Source organism: Delphinus delphis, chromosome 2, assembly GCF_949987515.2.
Source record: "Delphinus delphis chromosome 2, mDelDel1.2, whole genome shotgun sequence".
Lineage (NCBI taxonomy): Eukaryota > Metazoa > Chordata > Mammalia > Artiodactyla > Delphinidae > Delphinus > Delphinus delphis.
The window spans coordinates 591,149-612,318 of NC_082684.1; the positions used below are offsets into that span (position 1 = coordinate 591,149).

General features: G+C 44.8%; 1 pseudogene; it reads left to right on the forward strand.

The window, feature by feature from the left end:
• The first annotated feature begins 1,539 nt into the window (after window positions 1-1,539).
• LOC132421211 (uncharacterized) lies at window positions 1,540-19,357 on the forward strand (annotated as a pseudogene).
• Window positions 19,358-21,170: the final 1,813 nt, after the last annotated feature.

Here is a 21,170-nt window from a genome sequence, read left to right on the forward strand (position 1 = left end):
AGGACCTAAGAGCTCAGGCAGGAATCCTGGGCTGTCCCAGGTAGGAAGACACACCTGTGTGGATAGAGAGGTAACACCATCTGACTCACACTTTAGCAGGACCACGCTGACACTGGCGAGGTAGTTACTTAGGAGACGTTGGGACACTATTACACCCTAACCACACTTGACCTCAAAGCATCCATTTCTAGTTTAATCTTGTAGTAGTTTTTGTTCCATTCAGCAGCCTATGGCAGCATTAACAATCTTAGTCTTTGCTATTCTGTGAGCATTTGTCTCTCTCCAAGATTTAAATTTGCTGCTGTCTTCGTTCTATAATTATCTGATATATTGGTGAGATTTTGATAATGTGCAACTTGCCCCATTTTGAGGCTGTTCTAAGAACACTAAATAAGAAGCATTTTCTCAGCTTCTCATCTCTCTGCGTCTCCAAGACGAGTATCAGCTTTATCGTAACACCCAGAAACTGGAAAGAGTTCCAATATCACACATCAGCTTAATAAATAAGCCAATCGTGCTATGATCATTCTTGAAATGCGACCTGTTAATAAAACCAGGATTCTTGGTACACACAAAAACATGAGAGTATTCACAAATATTTGTGCTGAGTAAAATAAGCCATGACAATAAATATATATATATAAATTTTTTGTTTTGAACATATGTTATGTTCCGATTTTAAAAATTCTAGAAAATGAAAAGTAACCTGAAGGAACAAGGGAAGATCAATGGTGATGTGGGGACAGGATGGAAGATAACAAGGGACAGGAAGGAGGAAACGCAGAAACTACTGAAAATAATGAGAGGAACTGATTTGTTCTCTCCTGATAATGCTTATGCCTCCGTCAGTGTTCATCCTGAGTGTGTGCGCTTTGTTACATGTCAAGAACCTCATTAAGGTAATTACAAATGAAGAAATGCATGACATGGGAGGGAAGGAGTGAAGGGAAGATACTGAAACATAAGAGACTCTTGAAAATACTTCTCATCAACCCTGACCACCTCCATATATTTTAGGTAAACACGAGAAGAGAGCAAAGTCATCATGACCTTATTACAGGAGGGGCATCTGCAAACCTCACCCGGAAACTCCAACTCTGTCCTCTAGTAGGTTCCAGGGAGCAGCCTGGCCCAGAGCTCAGGAGCAGATGCTGGATCTAACGGTCACCCCATGTTTCTCCTTGGACACTACACATACCCTCCATTCCTCTGGGTGTAGTTTACACCTCTAACATGACGGTAACAATGACAGCTACATCATGGGATGTGAGTGCATATGTAAGATGACATATGGGTCCTAAGGGTTTACTGTGGAACAATCACACAATGAAAGTTATATTTCCCAGTTGCTATCAACACCACAAAATCCAAGACTCTCACACCTGCTCTGAGACCCTGCCCTTTCTGAGGACATTCAACGACATAGCCCCTTATATACTAGAAGGTCATGAAAATAGGGTCCTTCCTCTGCTGATATAAAGCAGCCCCAGCCCTGACCCTGCAGCTCTGGGAGAGGAGCTCCAGCCCCGTTTTCCCACGTGCTCCCATTCGGGGTTCAGGACAGAACACTCACCATGGACTTTGGGCTGAGCTGGGTTGTCCTTGTGGCTATTTTACAAGGTAATTTATGGAGAGCAAGAGACACTGAGGATGTGAGTGGCTATGAGTGAGGGAATCAGTGGATGTGTGACAGTCTTCTGAGCAGGATGTCTCTGTGTTTGCAGGTGTGCAGTGTGAGGTGCAGCTGGTGGAGTCTGGGGGAGGCTTGGTGCAGCCTGGGGGGGTCTCTGCGACTTTCCTGTGCAGCCTCTGGATTCACCTTCAGTAGCTATGCCATGGGCTGGGTCCGCCAGGCTCCAGGGAAGGGGCTGGACTGGATCTCAGCTATTAGTAGTAGTGGTGGTAACACAAACTATGCAGACGCTGTGAAGGGCCGATTCACCATCTCCAGAGACAACTCCAAGAACACGCTGTACCTGCAAATGAACAGCCTGAGATCTGAGGACACGGCCGTGTATTACTGTGCGAAAGGTACACAGTGAGGGGAAGTCAGTGTGAGCCCAGACACAAACCTCCTTGCAGGGAGACAGGAGGGGGGATGCAGGGAGCACTCAGGACATACAACTGCTGTGTGTTTCAGCCCCAGGAGCAGGTGCAGATGGTAGTTAAGGGCTGCTTTCCTCTAAGGGTCTGGGGTTTCCTCTCCATATAGCAGTTTTCCCTGGGGAACCTCTCTGTACTCATCCATGGTTCTTGACTTACACATTCAGTCTCTCAATTACAAAGACTTTTCGAAATAGGAGAATAAATGTCATATATGAAAGGCAGAGACTCAAAGTTATATATTCAGGATTTCCCTTGTCTAAGAAAGAAGGGAAAACTGTCCAACAAGACTAAATAATTATAGTTTAGTCATTAAGCAAATCAAGGACCTTTAGTTCCTCCTCAAGGGCTATAGATAATATTCTTGTCCATGTCCCCTGAGCCGTCTTATAGATACTGAAACTCCCACCAGGAGGAAGAAGTTAACTCCATGATGACCAGACTGTAGCCATGACATAAGCTGCCACAATTGCAAGAACTGGCCTCAAGAAATGGGAACAAACCGACCCTGGACCTGAAGAGTAACTCTACTTAAGACAATCAAGAGGAGGCTGATCAGACCACCACATGACCAACTGCAAGACGACTGTCACAGCTGACTCTGCCGTTTCTGCCCGTAGCCCCTCCTTCCGCCTATAAAAGCCCTTTCCCACAGATGCTCAGTGCGGGGTGGCCTTTGGAGAGAAGTCAGTCCCCCACCCCCGGGTGCAGCCAAAATAAAGCAAACTTTCCTTTCACCAACTTTGCCTCTTTATTGGCTTTTCAGGACCGAGCAGCCGGACCATGCTTCCCTTTGCAGAGGGACACTCTTATCACCAGGCATGGGGAATTCAGGCCTGGAAGCGTCTATGAACAAACCTTGTTCCTTCTTTTTTTTTTTTTTTTTTTTGCGGTACACAGGCCTCTCACTGCTGTGGCCTCTCCCGCTGCGGAGCACAGGCTCCGGACGCGCAGGCTCAGCGGCCATGGCTCACGGGCCCAGCCTCTCCGCGGCATGTGGGATCTTCCCAGACTGGGGCACGCACCCGTGACCCCTGCATCGGCAGGCGGACTCTCAACCACTGCGCCACCAGGGAAGCCCAGAGCTCTGCTTTGTTAAGGGGCCCCAGGGTGACATCTGTTGTTATTTTGGCAGGACCTGTTCTGAGGAGGGGCTGTAATCTTTGCATTATTGTCATCTTGTCTAGAAGACTGCTGTGTTCTAGAGAGAACAAACTAAACAAGTTGGTTAAAAGAAGGCAGGGGTCAAAGATCAGTAAAGGAATTATTGTAACCAGGGGCCCAAGGAGGAGTAAGAACCAGGTTATGTTTCAGAACATTTTTTGATGGTGGTCCAGGTAGTGTCAGCGCTTGGGTTACCCTGTCCAAAGTTAGAATGACCATATCGTAACAATAAAGTTTACCCATGACGGATCTGAGTTTATGAATGATCGTAATTCGAAACATTCAATGGATTTAGCAACGGTTGAAAACACAATCAATACCTTGAATTTTTATTAATAATTTTAATTTATTTTGCCCCAGAGAAGAGTTTGACAATTACAATTTCAGTAACACATTTCCATAATTTTGACTTATACCTCTTGAAATTTAGATACCACATTGTTTCATAACAAATGTTTCATCTACATCCCTCACATTTGAAACTGGATTCCAAGTGGATCTAGAAGACGTAATGTGAGGACAGCGAATGTCTCTACAGTCAGTAACATCTAAGACAACAAACCTAACATCACATGAGGACGCCGCTGATTTCCAAGTATAGTTCCTGCTTCTTCATTGCTCAATGATTCCAGCAAAGGTACAAAATGACCTAAACCTCTGGTCTCAATGTTCCTGAAGTCCACACCTCATTCTGAGCTTATACCCTCAAGATTTTATAAGGGAAAACACAGAGACCATCAGAAGGACCTGTCCACGTGGCCCCCACGAACCCACCATCATCAGCCCTTCTCCCTCCCATCACGATGGTCAGGCCCTTTTGCTGTCACGATCACTGGTAACCAGCAAAGCAATATGACTTAAGTCTCCCCACTTCATTTCCCATCACCCACTGGGCGTCTCTAATGGATATTCCCTCCAGCATTACCATATAATCTGGTCTCCAGACATAATTCCTTCCAATTAGCTCCACAAAGGAAAAATAACTTTTTTTTCGTCCGTGTGCCCTAACACATTTTACCTAGGGTTCAATAGACCCTAACAACACATCCCCACCCACTGAAACATAAAGACACCTGTTATATATCCTTCTATGTTAACATGAATTTGGCTATTTCTACTCTAATCCACCAGCTCAAGAAGGGCAGGTCAGATGCTGGGGCATCTGTACAAATGCAGACCCTTCTTCCACCTGCTGAATAATGGGCCCACCTGGTTCTAGGTTTTAGATGCCATCCCTTCCGCTCCCCTATCCCACAGCATATCAGCTCAATTTTCAGGTCCTGACAACAGGGTCCAGTCTTGTCCTGTGATTCTTGCCCATATTGCTTTTGTTCGTTCTCCTATTATCGACATTCAAGCAGGCAGATTTTTTAGAATTTAATTTACTCTGTAGATATTATTGGAAAAGCTAGAAGAAGTATAGTACTCTGTTCATGAAATTGTATGAGTAAATATCTTCTCATAGACAGCAGGCTCGACATCAGTCAGTGTACAGGTGAAATCAGTGGGCTGAGGGAGAGCTGACCTGCCCCAGACCCACAGGTGTGACCTCTCAGGGCAGGAGTGGAGCCAGGGCTACATGTACAGGGTGTCAGTCAGAGATGGGGACTCACATTGGTCTTTCTGGTTCCCAGGAGAGATAACATCACTGATGACACTGAGGTCAACATTCAGCACCCCTGGCAACCCCACTATAAATTTCAGACATCCCATTACCATGGTGATCCCCAGTTTACATCCTTGCAGACTGAAATGCAGATGGTGAGGCCACATCCTCAGTGCCCACAGTGAGATGCGATGGAGCTGTGCTCTGCTCTCCAGCACCACTTACTGATGTGACCTCAGGCACAGTCCCAGGACTCACTGACCCAGGGACTCGGGAGAGCTGCTCTCAGGTGGATTTCTCAATAGAACCTGATTCCTGAGGTGGGGGATTTCCTCCGACCATGACAGCCTCATACTCTGCAAGCCATTCACTGTGAAGGTTTACTTCCAAGAATCATGCATGTTCTCTCACCCAGTGCAGTGGGAACTGTGTTCCCTGAGCTCCAATGTCACTGGCTGTGACAGAGTTACAAATGAACACTTCTAGAAGGAGTGAGTCTGTGCACTGTGACCGGGTCACCTGCCCAGCATGTTGGAGTCCTGAGGAGCTTCCAGGAGCTGTCTGTTCTAGTCCTTGCTAGCCCTAGGGATTCCTCAACGTCCACCCGCAAGGAAGGGACCCTGAAGCTCGCGGTGTTCCTGCAGACACTCAGTTGTGCACAGGAAACAGGCAGGTCAGGCTACTGGCCATGTCAGCAGTGCTGGGATCCATGACCATCTCAGCAAGAATGACTAGCTTGTCCACAAAATACACGGTGTGTTTAGTTGTTAAGAGTAAATCCACCTCCAGAGCAACTCTTGATAATATTTAAACTGTTTCAGGTGAAGAAATGTTCACACAAATTAAGGGAAACACGAAGTCCATTGTGAATTATGATAAACATTAAATTTTACCTGACTTTGTCTCAATTCAATGTCATTATTACATGTATGGTTTCTCTCAAATACTTGCGCATCCAGGATATAAACTTGAGGTAATGCAGAAAGGAAAAAACAAGAGTCTGCGTCTGACATCTTGGAGGACCCTGAATGTGTGATGGGTATTTATGTGAAATATATACCTCCACGGGATTAAAGTCTACTCCCCAAACCTGCCGTTAATCCTTGAGCACAGCTGACTTCCTGACTAGCCCTTCAGCATCATTTCATTCCTGGACACAGAGTCCCCCAGGCACAGGGAGGGGACCCCAGGTGGGGGCTGAGTTCTCTGAAGGCACAGTCAGCACCCTCCTCAGGTGGAGCCCCAGAGACTGGGACCTCCCTTCACTACTTTCCGATTTTTATAGACTGGTCCCTCCCGTATGCAAACATCCCCTTATGTCACAAGGTAAAAACAAAGTAGCAGTTCACTTAAATTCGGGTTTCTCCTCATGCTTGAAGAGAATTTCTGGGCTTCTTGAATCCCATCTGCAAGAAGATGAATCCACTGTGGTTCTTCCTCTTCCTGGTGTCAGCTCCCAGAGGTGAGTGTCTCAGGGATTCAGACGTGAACACATGGGGAAGCTGATTCTGAGCCCATGAGTCACCGTGTTTGTATCTGTCCACAGGTGTCCTGTCCCAGGTGCAGCTGCAGGAGTCGGGACCCAGCCTGGTGAAGCCCTCACAGACCCTCTCCCTCACCTGCACTGTCTCTGGATTCTCATTAACCAGCTATTCTGTACACTGGGTCCGCCAGGCTCCAGGAAAGGGGCTGGAGTGGGTTGGGATGATATATGGTGGTGGAAGCGCATATTATAACCCAACTCTTAAGTCCCGGCTCAGCATCACCACGGACACCTCCAAGAGCCAAGTCTACTTATCGCTGAGCAGCCTGACAACTGAGGACACAGCTGTGTATTACTGTGCGAAAGACACAGTGAGGGGAAGTCAGTGTGAGCCCAGACACAAACCTCCCTGCACGGAGGCCCGTTACCACCAGGGGTCGCAGAGTACCCACCAAGTACAGGGCTGAGGCCTGCGGCAGGTGCGGATAGGGGCTGGGAGGGAATTCTTGTTAGAACTTGTGCTTTCCTCTTCCAGCCCAGGACCTCTACCAGAGACCCTGTTCTGTATCCTAATGTTTCATTGCTGTGGATTATGAAGTGTCTAGAAAGTTTTGTGTGCATGTACATATTTGCTTAATTTTTATTTTTATTATAGTTGTGTATATATATATTCATTTGCACAGACACATATAATACTCAAGAATTAAGGTTGTTTATCATTTCTTTATTTACCTTTTTCTCAAAGGAGCTCAGAACAACCCTGCGGCTCACCATAATGTTCAATTTCAGCCTGAAGTTCGTGAAACGTGTAAATATCCTGAGAGCGCACATGAGACTTTTAAACAGTATTAATTGTTGTTTTGCTCTTGTAGATGTGGAAGGAGAGACACCCCGTCCTGCTTTCAGGCAACCTGCACAAGCATTCTGAAGTCTGCAGCAGGCAGTGCTACAGCCTCTAACGCCAGAGTGCTCCACTACTGCACGTGCAATTATCCCCGTTACTCACAGATTCCAAATCTGCAAATTCACCTACTTCTAGCTTCTATGAGCACCCAAAACAAATACTGTCATTTTGTGGTCATTCACGGACATTAAGAATGTGGCCGGTTGTTTGAATCAGGCAACACACATGCGCGCTCACACACACACACACACACACACACACACACACACACACACACACACATTTTCCCAGCTGAGGTCAGTCAAGGTGATGCTCTCTTTTCTTGTTTCAACTCCCGTCCTGTAATTGAGCACTTTCTGGGGTCAAATTAGTGCCATGCTTTTCACATTTCTGTGATTCTTGGCGATTGTTTAAACTAGTCCTAGGCATAGGGCTGAGGAACAGTCTAGTGTCCCTACGCACAAATGGCTGTGAGTGGACTTAGGGAAAATGTAAATGAGACATCAGCTTCATTCAGGCATCAGTTATATGGCCATCGGTGGTGAAATGATACTCATGTCTCCAATATAAAGTTCATCGGAAACCTGAAGACAAAACTCGCTGCTGCGTATGGGATGCAGCCTTGGAAACTTGCCTTAATTCCAAATACAGCCTGGCAAGTGGGGGCTTATGGCCAAGAAGACGGTGGGGTGGAGTGGACTGGAAATTATTAAGAGAAGAAATACAAGCTAAGGGGATTCTGGTTACATAGACTCAAAAGGATTCTTGCTAAAGGGAGTCCAGGGTGACCAGATACCATGTGGGTGATAGGAGGTTTGATGGCTTTGATCAAATACTGTGGGTGATTAGAGTTCAAGGGAAGGGGATTCTCATTATTCTCACTTCGAAACATTCAATGGATTTAGCAACGTTGAAAACACAATCAACACCTTGAATTTTTATTATTGATTTAATTTATTTTGCCCCAGAGAAGAGTTTGACAATTACAATTTCAGTAACACATTTCCGTAATTTTGACTTATAGCTCTTAAAAATTAGATACCACATTGTTTCATAATAAATGTTTCATTACATCCCTCACATTTGAAGCTGGATTCCAAGTGGACCTAGAAGATGTAATGTGAGGATAGTGAATGTCTCTACAGTCAGTAACATCTAAGACAACTAATTTAATATCACACGAGGGCATTGCTGTTTTCCAAGTATACTTCCTGCTGCTTCTTTTCTCAATGATTCCAACAAACATACTAAATGACCTAAACCATCTGTCCTCAATGTTCCTGAAGTCCACACTTCATTCTGAGCTTATATTCTCAAGATTTTATAAGGGAAAACACAGAGACCATCAGAAGGACCTGTCTACGTGGCCCCATGAACCCACCACCATCAGCTCTTCTCCCTCCCATCACAATGTTCAGGCCCTCTTGCTGTGAACATCACTGGTAAACTGCAAACAAGATGACTGAAATCTCCCCACTTCATTTCCCATCACCCACTGGGCATCTGTAATGGATATTCCCTCCAGCATTACCATATGATCTGGTCTCCAGACATAATTCCCTCCAATTTTCTCCACAAAGGAAAAATAACTTTTTTTAGTTCTTGTGACCTAACACATTTTTCCTAGGGATAAATCGACCCTAACGACACATCTCCACCCACTGAAACATAAAGACACCTGCTATATATCCTTAACATAACATGAATTTGGCTGGATCTCCTCTAATCCACCATCTCAAGAAGGGCAGGTCAGATGCTGGGGCATCTGTACAAATGCAGCCCCTTCTTCCACCTGCTGAGTAATGGGCCCACCTGGCTCGAGGTTTTAGATGCCATCCCTTCCGCTTCCCTACCCCACAGCGTATCAGCTCAATTTTCAGGTCCTGACAACAGGGTCCAGATTTGTCCTGTGATTCTTGCCCATAAAACTGTGATTGGCTCTCCTATTATCGACACTCAAGCAGGCAGATTCTTTAGTATTTAATTTACTCTGCAAATATTATTGGGAAAGCTAGAAGAAGTATCGTACTGTTTTCATTAAAGAGTATGGAGTAAATATCTTCTCACAGACGGCAGGCTCGAAATCAGTCAGCGTACAGGTGAAATCAGTGGGCTGAGGGAGAGCTGACCTGCCCCAGACCCACAGGTGTGACCTCTCAGGGCAGGAGTGGAGCCAGGGCTACATGTACCGGGTGTCAGTCAGAGATGGGGACTCACATTGGTCTTTCTGGTTCCCAGGAGAAGTAACATCACTGATGACACTCATGTCAACATTCAGCACCCCTGGCAACCCCACTATAAATTTCAGACATAACTTTACCATCGTGATCCCCAATTTACATCCTTGCAGACTGAAATGCAGATGGTGAGGCCACATCCTCAGTGCCCACAGTGAGATGGGATGGAGCTGTGCTCTGCTCTCCAGCACCACTTACTTATATGACCTCAGGCACAGTCCCAGGACTCACTGACCCAGGGACTCTGGAGAGCTGCTCTCAGGTGGACTTTTCAAAAGAACCTTCTTCCTGAAGTGGGAGCTTTCCTATGACCATGACACCCTCCTACTCTGCAAGCCATTCACTGTGAAGGTTTACTTCCAAGAATCATGCATGTTCTCTCACCCAGCACATTGGGAACTGTGTTCCCTGAGCTCCAATGTCACTGGCTGTGACAGGGAGAGTAAAAATGAACACTTCTAGAAGGAGTGAGTCTGTGCACTGTGACCAGATCACCTGCCCAGCATGTTGGAGTCCTGAGGAGCTTCCAGGAGCTGTCTGTTCTTAGGCCTTGCTAGCCCTGGGGATTCCTCAACGTCCACCCACAAGGAAGGGGCCCTGAAGCTCGCGGTGTTCCTACAGACACACAGTTGTGCACAGGAAACACGCAGGTCAGGCTACTGGCCATGTCAGCAGTGCTGGGATCCATGACCATCTCAGCAAGAATGACTACCTTGTCCACAAAATACACGGTGTGTTTAGTTGTTAAGAGTAAATCCACTTCCAGAGCAAGTCTTGATAATATTTAAACTGTTTCAGGTGAAGAAATGCTCACCCAAGTTAAGGGGAAAATGAGCTCTGTTGTGAATAATGATAAACATTAAATTTTACCTAACTTTGTCTGAATTCAATGTCATTATTACATGTATGATTTGTCTCAAGTACTTGTGCATCCAGGAAATAAACATGAGGTAATGCAGAAAGGAAAAAACAAGGGTCTGTGTCTGACATCTTGGAGGACCCTGAATGTGTGATGGGTATTTATATGAAATATATACCTCCACGGGATTAAAGTCTACTCCCCAAACCTGCCGTTAATCCTTGAGCACAGCTGACTTCCTGACTAGCCCTTCAGCATCATTTCATTCCTGGACACAGAGTCCCCAGGCACAGGGAGGGGACCCCAGGTGGGGGCTGAGTTCTCTGAGGGCACAGTCAGCACCCTCCTCAGGTGGAGCCCCAGAGACTGGGACCTCCCTTCACTACTTTCCAATTTTTATAGACTGGTCCCTCCCATATGCAAACATCCCCTTATGTCACAAGGTAAAAACAAAGTACCAGTTCACTTAAATTCGGGTTTCTCCTCATGATTGAATAGATTTTCTGGGCTTCTTGAATCCCATCTGCAAGAAGATGAATCCACTGTGGTTCTTCCTCTTCCTGGTGTCAGCTCCCAGAGGTGAGTGTCTCAGGGATTCAGACGTGAACACATGGGGAAGCTGCATATGAGCCCATGAGTCACCGTTGTTCTCTCTGTCCACAGGTGTCCTGTCCCAGGTGCAGCTGCAGGAGTCGGGACCCAGCCTGGTGAAGCCCTCACAGACCCTCTCCCTCACCTGCACTGTCTCTGGATTCTCATTAACCAGCACTGCTGTAGCCTGGGTCCGGCAGCCTCCAGGAAAGGGGCTGGAGTGGGTTGGGGGGATATATGGTAGTGGAAGCACATATTATAACCCAACTCTTAAGTCCCGGCTCAGCATCACCAGGGACACCTCCAAGAGCCAAGTCTACTTATCGCTGAGCAGCCTGACAACTGAGGACACAGCCGTGTATTACTGTGCGAGAAACACAGTGAGGGGAAGTCAGTGTGAGCCCAGACACAAACCTCCCTGCACGGGGGCCCGTTACCACGAGGGGGCGCGCAGGACCCAACAAGTACAGGGCTGAGGCCTGTGGCAGGTGCAGAGCGGGGCTGAGAGGGAATTCTTGTTAGAACCTGTACTTTTCCCTTCCAGCCCAGGACCTCTACCAGAGACCCTGTTCTGTATCCTAATGTTTCTTTGTTGTGGATTATGAAGTGTCTAGAAAATTTTGTGTGCATGTACATATTTGCTGAATTTTTATTTTTATTATAGTTGTGTATAAATATACTCATATGTGCACACACATATAATACTCAAGAATTAAGGTTGTTTTTCATTTCTTTATTTACCTTTTTCTCAAAGGAGCTCAGAACAACCCTGCGGCTCACCATAATGTTCAATTTGAGCCTGAAGTTCGTGAAACGTGTAAATATCCTGAGAGCGCACATGAGACTTTTAAACAGTATTAATTGTTGTTTTGCTTTTGTAGATGTGGAAGGAGAGACACCCCGTCCTGCTTCCAGGCAACCTGCACAAGCATTCTGAAGTCTGCAGCAGGCAGCGCTACAGACTCTAACGCCAGAGTGCTCCACTACTGCACGTGCAATTATCCTCGTTACTCACAGATTCCAACTCTGCAAATTCACCTACTTCTAGCTTTTATGAGCACCCCAAAATAAATACTGTCATTTTGTGGTCATTCACGGACATTAAGAATGTGGCCGGTTGTTTGAATCACCCAACACACTCATACACACACAAACACACGCACGCACACACACACGCACACGCACACGCGTGCGCACACACACACACACACACACACACACACATACACACATTTCCAGCTGAGGTCAGTCAAGGTGATGCTCTCTTTTCTTGATTCAATTCCCATCCTGTACTTGAGCACTTTCTCGGGTCAAATTAGTGCCATGCTTTTCACATTTCTGTGATTCTTGGCGATTGTTTAAAGTAGTCCCAGGCATAGGGCTGAGGAACAGTCTAGTGTCCCTATGCACAAATGGCTGTGAGTGGACTTAGGGAAAATGTACATGAGACATCAGCTTCATTCAGGCATGCCTTATATGGCCATGGGTGGTGAAATGATACTCATGTCTCCAATATAAAGTTCATCCAAAACCTGAAGACAAAACTCGCTGCTGCATATGGGATGCAGCCTTGGAAACTTGCCTTAATTCCAAATACAGCCTGGCAAGTGGGGGCTTATGGCCAAGAAGAGAGTGGGGTGGAGTGGACTGGAAATTATTAAGAGAAGAAATACAAGCTAAGGGGATTCTGGTTACATAGACTCAAAAGGATTCTTGCTAAAGCGCGACCAGGGTGATCAGATAACATATGGATGATAGGGGGTTTGAAGGATTTGATCAAATATTGATGGTGATCAGAGTTCAAGGGTAGGGGATCCTCATTATTCTCACTTAGCAGGGTACTTGGCAAAACCTGCTCATGCAAATATAAACACAGAAGCCCACAGGTCATGACTAGCTGAGAAGAGAATTACAAGGATCCTGTTGGCTAATGTGTGGTCAAGTGTCTATGTTACACTTAAGCAGAGAAATATTGAACACACAAAGAAATCAGGGATGCACACACGAGAGAGACAGAGAGAGAGAGAGAGAGAGAGAGAGAAAGAAAGAAAAGGCCATCTGAGGATTCAGTGAGAAAAGGTCCACATGCAAGCAAAGGGCAAAGGCCTGAGAAGAACCCAAACTTGCTGACGCCATGACCTTAGACTTCTATCCTCCAGGGCTGAGAGGAATCCATTTCTGTTGTTTAAGCTGCACAAACTGTTTTTATGTAATGACCACACTAGATGATTATAGAAGCAGAGAGACAAATATGGAAATGTAAGTATCATTTTGGAAAAGAAAAATCACCCATCCTCATGGGGCGAACTAGATGATCATCCCCCAAAAGACATAAAAGTGCCCACTGTAACATTCTTTAGAATTCATAATAGGGTGTGGAATGATTGCCGGATAAATTTTCAGAAATATTTCCTCATGAGACCTTTATTTGAAATTTAGGTCACTACCTACTCTTATTAGTTGTCCAGTTTTTAATTGTTTAATGACATAAGTGATTCTTCTGTTGAACTTCAAATCTACTTCCAGCTTCAGATGGATTTCCAAGTTCTTTCAGCATGAAAAATCTCCCCAGTCCTGTTTGATGCAATACCTTTCACTGGAATAGTATGAGTATTGTTTATATTTGGAATTTGATGTCCATATAACACTGGAGTCATTTTCTCCCCTAGAGGACATTTGGAAATATCTGGACACGGGTTGGGCTGTAACATGTGGGCTGTGCTGTCAGTACCTAGTTACCTAGTGGGTAGAGTCCATCTGTGCTGACACACATCCTACAATGCACACGACATTATGAGCCACGTGCAAGTCCCCAGTAAAAATGGAGAGAATAACTCTTTTATCAAGGGAAAAAGGGACTTGAAAGGGCTATAGAGAACTGGGTCCGTGGTTTTTCGGGAACACACTGCATCCAGGAAAGAGACATTCGGATATGAAAGCCCAGAACAGGTTCAGGTGTCTATGTGTCATTCAAAGGCTGGTTCACAATGAAGAGCACGTCCTCTCGGGGCTGGTGCCTCAATGGGAGGACCTCTGTCTGCACAGGGTTTAGGGACACAGCAAGGGATGCTTGTCCTCAAACAAGGGTGAGGATGTGGGCTCTCAGCCTCCCACTGAGCATGATTCATAGGTCATCAATCTGCTCCTTTATACAATGGTCCATGTACTGAGTACAAAATTTTAGCTTCATGCAGTTGCAAATGAGCTGATGTGTCTTAGGTCAAATATGGACATTCTGAGCCCTGGAAGCATCGCCCAACATCCACACTACCTCTTCCACAGAAGCCTATAAATCCTTTTTTTTCTCTTTGTACATGAAAATAAAGGAAACGCTTTAGGGGGATTAGCTGAAAATCATGGTGATAAATATCGACCCATATTTAACAGCTAGACTCAGTAGCAAAAGGACTTCCAACTTGTATGCAAGCTATTTCAGCAACTGTTCTCTGATGTAAAACTACTGAAGAAATATCGATGCAATCTCCTCTGACTATTTATGCCCCTCACTTGGTTGAGTCTCTTATAAACCCCTGCCACACTCAGCACTATTCTGTAAATCAATCAGCCTCCTATGAAGTATTATCACTATCTACACCTAATATTACCCTAGTTTAGTGTAATAACCTTATCCCTGCAACTTTGTTTACAGCACCACAGGAAGAAAAAGACCACGAGTGCATGTTATTAACAGATTAAATTCTTTCTCTTAGGAGTGACTTACAAGAAGCTCTCATTGACAATGCTGGTCTAATTTGGATTAGAGATGGGTCCTAATTAAAATATAAATGAGCACGTCACTGAGCTGTGTATGCAGTAACTTCCACAGTGGACATAACTGAAAGCTCTTATTTACCAGAAATTAAGTCAGCACAACCAGTTGACTTGATTGCTTTCACTTGAGCTTGTCCACTAGCTAAAGACCAGATAGCAAATATCTATACTGACAGCCGTTTTGCCTTTGGAGTTGTTATGGCAACAACAAGGCTTTTTAACCTCCTCAGGAGGGCCCAGTAAAAGTGAAAAACGTGTTGCAGAGTTATTAAATGCTGTACAATTGCCAAAACTGTTAGCAATTATTAAAACGCCGTGACATTCCCAATCTAAGACTATGGAAGCTAAAGGAAATCAGCTTGCTGATGCTGCCACCAACCAAGCAGCTCTAAATAATCCTCTGTCCAGTCTCGAGAATGTCCACTGCTCTCTGTTAACCCTGCCAACTCAATAAAGGATTTCTTTGCACACGGTCAAGAAATCACCACTGAAGAAGAATAACATACGGCAATAAATAAGAGGAATTGTTAACTCCATCACACCAAGAGCATTTGGACCTGATAAGAAACCTATAGCACCTGCTGGAGCCCCATTACCATTGCTACAGCATGTGCATTCTTTAACTTACTGGGCACCTGAGGAAATGATTCTATGGGGAAAACAGTGCATTTGGAGACTTTCTCCCACAGTGGTTCGTCAGGTATATGCTTGCTGTAATGTATGTCCTAAATATAACCCTGGACAGTCACTTCATGGGTCACGTGGATACTTTCCCCTTCCCAAGGGACCCTTTGAGGCATGGCAATTGGATTCTGTCCAGACGCCACCCTCTCAAGGAAATAGACATAGCTTGGTAATGATCTGCATGTTTTCACACTGGGTTGAAGCATTTCCATGCAGGAGAGCAATGGCTTTAACAGTAGGTAAATTGTTATTAGAAAAGACAATTCCTATTTGGGTAATTCCTTCTGAATTACGCAGTGACTGGGGAACTCATCTTACTGGACAAATAATTAAATCTATCTTTGAAATTTGACCAATAATGCAGCATTTTCAGTACACTAATCATCCTCAATTTTCAGAATGGTAGGAAGCACTAACAAAACTATCAAAATGCAACTGGCAAAACTTTGAGAAGCATTTCTTCTTACATGGTCAAAAGCTCTTCTCCTAGAGCTTCTCAAACTTAGATCTGCACCTTTTGGTAAACACCGGCTGGCCATTTGGAAATAATAACAGGATGGCCTATGCTATTAGATGAGGGAATATATGAACCAAACATGTTCCAAAGAGAAATATTACATTATTGCCAGGGCCTGATTAAATCACTTCAGCAAAATGAAAAATTAGTAGCTGGGCGATGAAGACTTTAAGGATCATGGATTACAGCCTGGAGGTTTTGTTTAATGGAAAATACAGAAAATAAAAAATCCATTGCAGCCACTTTGGAAAGGACCTTATCAGATATTATTAACTAATCCATGTGCTGCCACATTAGAAGGCATAGACTCAAGGAATCACACCTCTCATTTTAAAAGGCCCCTCCACCTGAATGGATCCCTTATTTCTGACATCCGGCTTTGAATAACTGAGAACAGTGCCACCAACCCAAGACAGGAGGAAGATGACAGCAGTAGTAGACGGCTAACCAAGAGTCTGGACCAGTCCTGTAAGACTCATCCTACTAATCTAACTATACTACTTTCCAAAGGTCTGTCCCCAATCAAAATTTAAAGTTACTGTTGTACTTCTGGCTATACTTTTGCCCCAACATTCAGGATGGAAAGAAAAGTCTTTAGTAAAGTTGTTACAAAGTATAGCAACTGGGGGCAATGCAACCGATTTTGGGATTTGTCATCCAAGTCCTCAGTCAATACAAGAACAACATAATCCCCTCATACTACTGTTGCACTTATATTAATGCCTCTGGAGAAGTTGAGACGTGCCTAGCAAAATTTTCTCAAAACGCAAAATGGTTACAAGATGTAAGAATAACTGACCCTTTAAATGACCTGTTTAGTTGACTCCCTTCAGGAACAGACAGAATTTTTCACTTTGCTTTACAGATAATTAGTATTATCATAACATGTATTATCACTCTTTTCCTAACTATCAAGCTACTCATGACATGTATCACTTCTTACTTTAAGTCTATGGCTAAAAGTACAGGTACAATGATTGTGCAGCAATTCAATATTGTTGAGAATATGTATACTATGAAATGCTTCATGTCAGTATATCTCTGTGTTTGTCTACCGCATTCAATTAACTATACCCCCAATGAGGACAACTAGGTAAATCTATTCCTAAATAAATAAATTTAAAAGGTGAAAGAGGTAGACCCAGCTCTGAGGGACATGATGGACCAGGGGCAGGCCGTCACCACCCTGGCTTCAAGGGACATGTATTTTGATCATCAATGCTTTCTTTTCTTTTCTTTTTTAATTTTTTTTTATACAGCAGGTTCTTATTAGTCATCCATTTTATACACATCAGTGTATACATGTCAAGCCCAATCTCCCAATCCATCATACCACCATTCCCACCCCCACCCCACCCCCGCCGCTTTCCCCGCTTGGTGTCCATACGTCTTTTCTCTACTTCTGTGTCTCAATTCCTGCCCTGTAAACCAGTCCATCTGTACCATTTTCTAGTTTCCACATATATGCGTTAATATACGATATTTGCTTTTCTCTTTCTGACTTACTTCACTCTGTATGACAGTCTCTAGATCCATCCAGGTCTCTACAAATGACCCAATTTCGTTCCTTTTTATGGCTGAGTAATATTCCATTGTATATATGTACCACATCTTCTTTATCCATTGGTCTGTCGATGGGCATTTAGGTTGCTTCCATGACCTAGCTATTGTAAATAGTGCTGCAATAAACATTGGGATGCATGTGTCGTTTTGAATTCTGGTTTTCTCAGGGTATATGCTCAGTAGCGGGATTGCTGGGTCATATGGTAATTCTATTTTTAGTTTTTTAAGGAACCTCCATACTGTTCTCCATAGATCAATGCTTTCTATTGAAAGGTTTATGATCAAAAGGGGGGACTGATGAAATAAATCTTTCCATATTGAAATATAAGGAAGGCATTCTGGCTTATAAATGAGTTAACTTGAGTTTTTCACTAACTGAAATAGCCTGTTTATCTCCAATCAAACATACATTGTACATCTGATTTATTTAATCAAGTAAATGGCACATTGACCAGAAATAAAGAATGTCCATGTTAAAAATAAAGATTAAATGCCTCTCTTCCTGGGACACCAGTGCTAGTACTCCTTCTGTGATAAGACTCCCTTCCCAGGGCCAAGGCCATAATGAATTGCTGTATACATGCAGCTCTGCTTTTTGTGAAAACTTAAAGAAATATATGCCTAAGTTGTTTCGTGTTCTTTGTTCTGACAAGGTCTAGAGCTGTGCTGGAAATCGTGCTTCTCCAGAGCAGTTTCTCAGAGTAATCTGGGAAGCTGGCTTCTGGGCTACAGTAGAGTCCGGCTCAAATTAAACCCATTTCTATGCGTATTATTGGTTGTTTATTGATTATTTTTGTTGTCTGAAGGGACAAATCATGAAAACTAACTCTGCCATCCCACCACGGGGAGCCTCACGCTGCCATGCAGAGAAACCCTGCAGGAAAAGCAGTCCTCAGATTTAATCCCACCAAGGGTAGTCTCATCTGCCCCAAAGAAACCCAGGAGAATAAACAGGGCTCAGAATTTTCATCCCAAGGAAGGTAGCTTCACCCTGTCATGCACACCAACCCAGGAGCTTAAGCAGGACTCAGAGTTTTAATTCCTGTGCTAGGATATCGCACTACTGCTCCAAATCCAGTGACAAGTACATGCCCTGGTGGAGCCGGAGTTACAGCAAGGTGTGTAAAGAAGAAAAGGTGAGTTTCAGGTGTGTGATGGAATATGCCTGTGGGAAACCTGAGGTGTGCATCCTCTCCAACCACAAATGCATAGGATGAAGGGAGCATCGTGAACTCACGTAACAACAATGCTGTAACAATAGAACAAGCTGTCAGGGGTGATGAGAACCACATCTCAGGAGAGGGTACAGGGAAAGAAAACAGGAGCTGTGCTGGGCCCCGCACTGAAGAAGCAAGACCCAGGGACTGAGCGGGTGGGGAGCTGTGATTAGATGAGGGAGGGGCAAGAGGTGGGGACCGTGAAGGTGGAAACTCTAGGCTCAGAAATGTGGGGAGTCCTTGGACCTGTTTCCAACCCATCTGGTAGACAATGTGCTTTCCCATCCTATACTTTCAAACCATGTAAATTCACAGGGATCCTGGAATGCCCAGATTAACTGTGATCACAGCCCCTGTGAGCTTACAAAGACAGACCTCTTCAATGAAAATTCCTCATCAAGCTCCAGTGTAAAATCCACCCTTGGGCTCTGGGAGCTGTCTGCTCAGGCAGGGCTGAGGTCTGTGGGGAAGGCAGAGCTGTAGTCTAGAAGAAGATGAGGCTGTGGGGTCTTCTCCTCTGTCTGGTGACAGCTCCCCAAGGTTACGGTCTCAGATGTCAGACACAGGTCTGTGAAGATCCTTGTGAATGGAGGCGACTGACAAGGACGGATCCTCCTTGCCTCCAGGTATCCTGTCCCAGGTGCAGTTTCAGGAGTGAGGCCCAGGACTAGTGAAGCCACAGCAGACCCTCTCCCTCACCTGTGCTGTCTCTGGTTACTCCATCACAAGTGGTTATGGTTGGAGCTGGATCAATCAATCCCCAGGGAAGAGGCTGCTGGGGATGGAGAAATATATGATGATGGGACCACTTACTACAGACCATCCCTCAAGAGCTGCACCTCCGTCTCCAGAGACACTTCCAGGAACCAGTTCTCGTTGAAGCTGAGCTCTGTGACCACCAAGGACTGTGCTGTGTATTACTGTCACAGTGAGGGGAAGTCAGTGTGAGCCCAGACACACATCTTCCTGCAGGGAGACAGGAGGGAATGGGTTTCAAGGGCACTCAGGATCCCCAAGGGGCACACAGGTACAGAGGGAGCACACCAATCACCCAGGGGAGACTCAGAACACACCACAGGGCACACAGAACCTCCAGGGGCCACGCAGGGAGCACAGGGTCCAGGCTCAGGACCAGGTGCAGCGGAAGGGTAAGGTCTGCTTTCCTGCCACAGTCTGTGGGTGCCTCTGCATCTAAAACTGTTCCATGGAGATCCTTAAGTTTATAGCTAATTGCCAACTACACAGTACAATTTAGAAGCTTTTGTTGTAATACGAAGACACATTCTCACCTCACCAAAGACGTAGGGTCACTTATGGATGCTGAAATGACTGCCAGTGGTCACCAGGGTCAGAGTCCTGAGGAGAATCAGGGACACGGTGAGCCTTTTCCAGTCAGACTCAGAGGACAGATCTCAGTAGGAATCCCAGACGAGGCCGGCACACTGCACACATTTTATGTAAGAAAACAGGGCTTTACTGGATTCTCTTGGTGACATAGAGAAGAAAATGTGTGGTCTACAAACAATTTTAATTTCCTCATTTACCCCAAATGCTTTATTCCTGAGTTCTCTGTGAGGTCCCGGCTCAGACTTACCTTCCTCATCTGAAACTGTTGATTGTGTCATGATTACTCTTGTTCCCACTTTCAGTGTTTTCCCTCCACGAAAGTACATTCTGCATATTCCCTTCCTTAAATTCTAGAAATAAAAACAAATGTGAAGTAGATCATGATTTGCCTGGATGGGGGAAGGGCAGAGGGAAGGGAGGGAGGAGTGAAGGGAGGGATCAGGGGGAATATTTGGGGTGAGGGGCTTGTTCACTATTGTGATTGTGTAGATGAGCACGTATGTCATACTTTCAATTTCAAATGTCCTGAAAATACGCTTGTGTGAACCCTGGTTCTCTGTACATTCCTTCAGGAAACACTAGAATGCAGAAAACTCTCACATATTCTCATTACAGGAAGGGGTCCTGCAAACCTCACTGGACGTGACACGCTCTATTTTGGGGCTCGTTCAGGGGAGAATTTTTGTCCAGGATGAGGATATCAAACCCAGACACTGGGGCTCACATTTACCAGATATAGCCTCTTAGAGACATTCTACAATGCCTTATGATTTTATTTGTAATTTTACATCTGTATAAATGAATTAACATTCATGCCTAATGTCATATTTATGTAATTTTGTAAAAATGAAATAAATATGGTGAAGTTTAAATTTTTATCAGTGTATAGCAACATAATGTAAAATTACATTTTCTCAAATACTATCATTGCCACCTAAGTGCGCAGGACACGCACGTCTGCTCTGGGGCAACTCCTCCTCTGTTGGTGTCCAAACCAACAACTAGCTATATAGTCAGAAGACATACAAATAACGTCCTCCTTATGCTGATGAAAAGCAGCCCAGCCCTGACCCTGCAGCTCTGGGAGAGGAGCTCCAGCACCTGGATTCCCACGTGCTCCCATT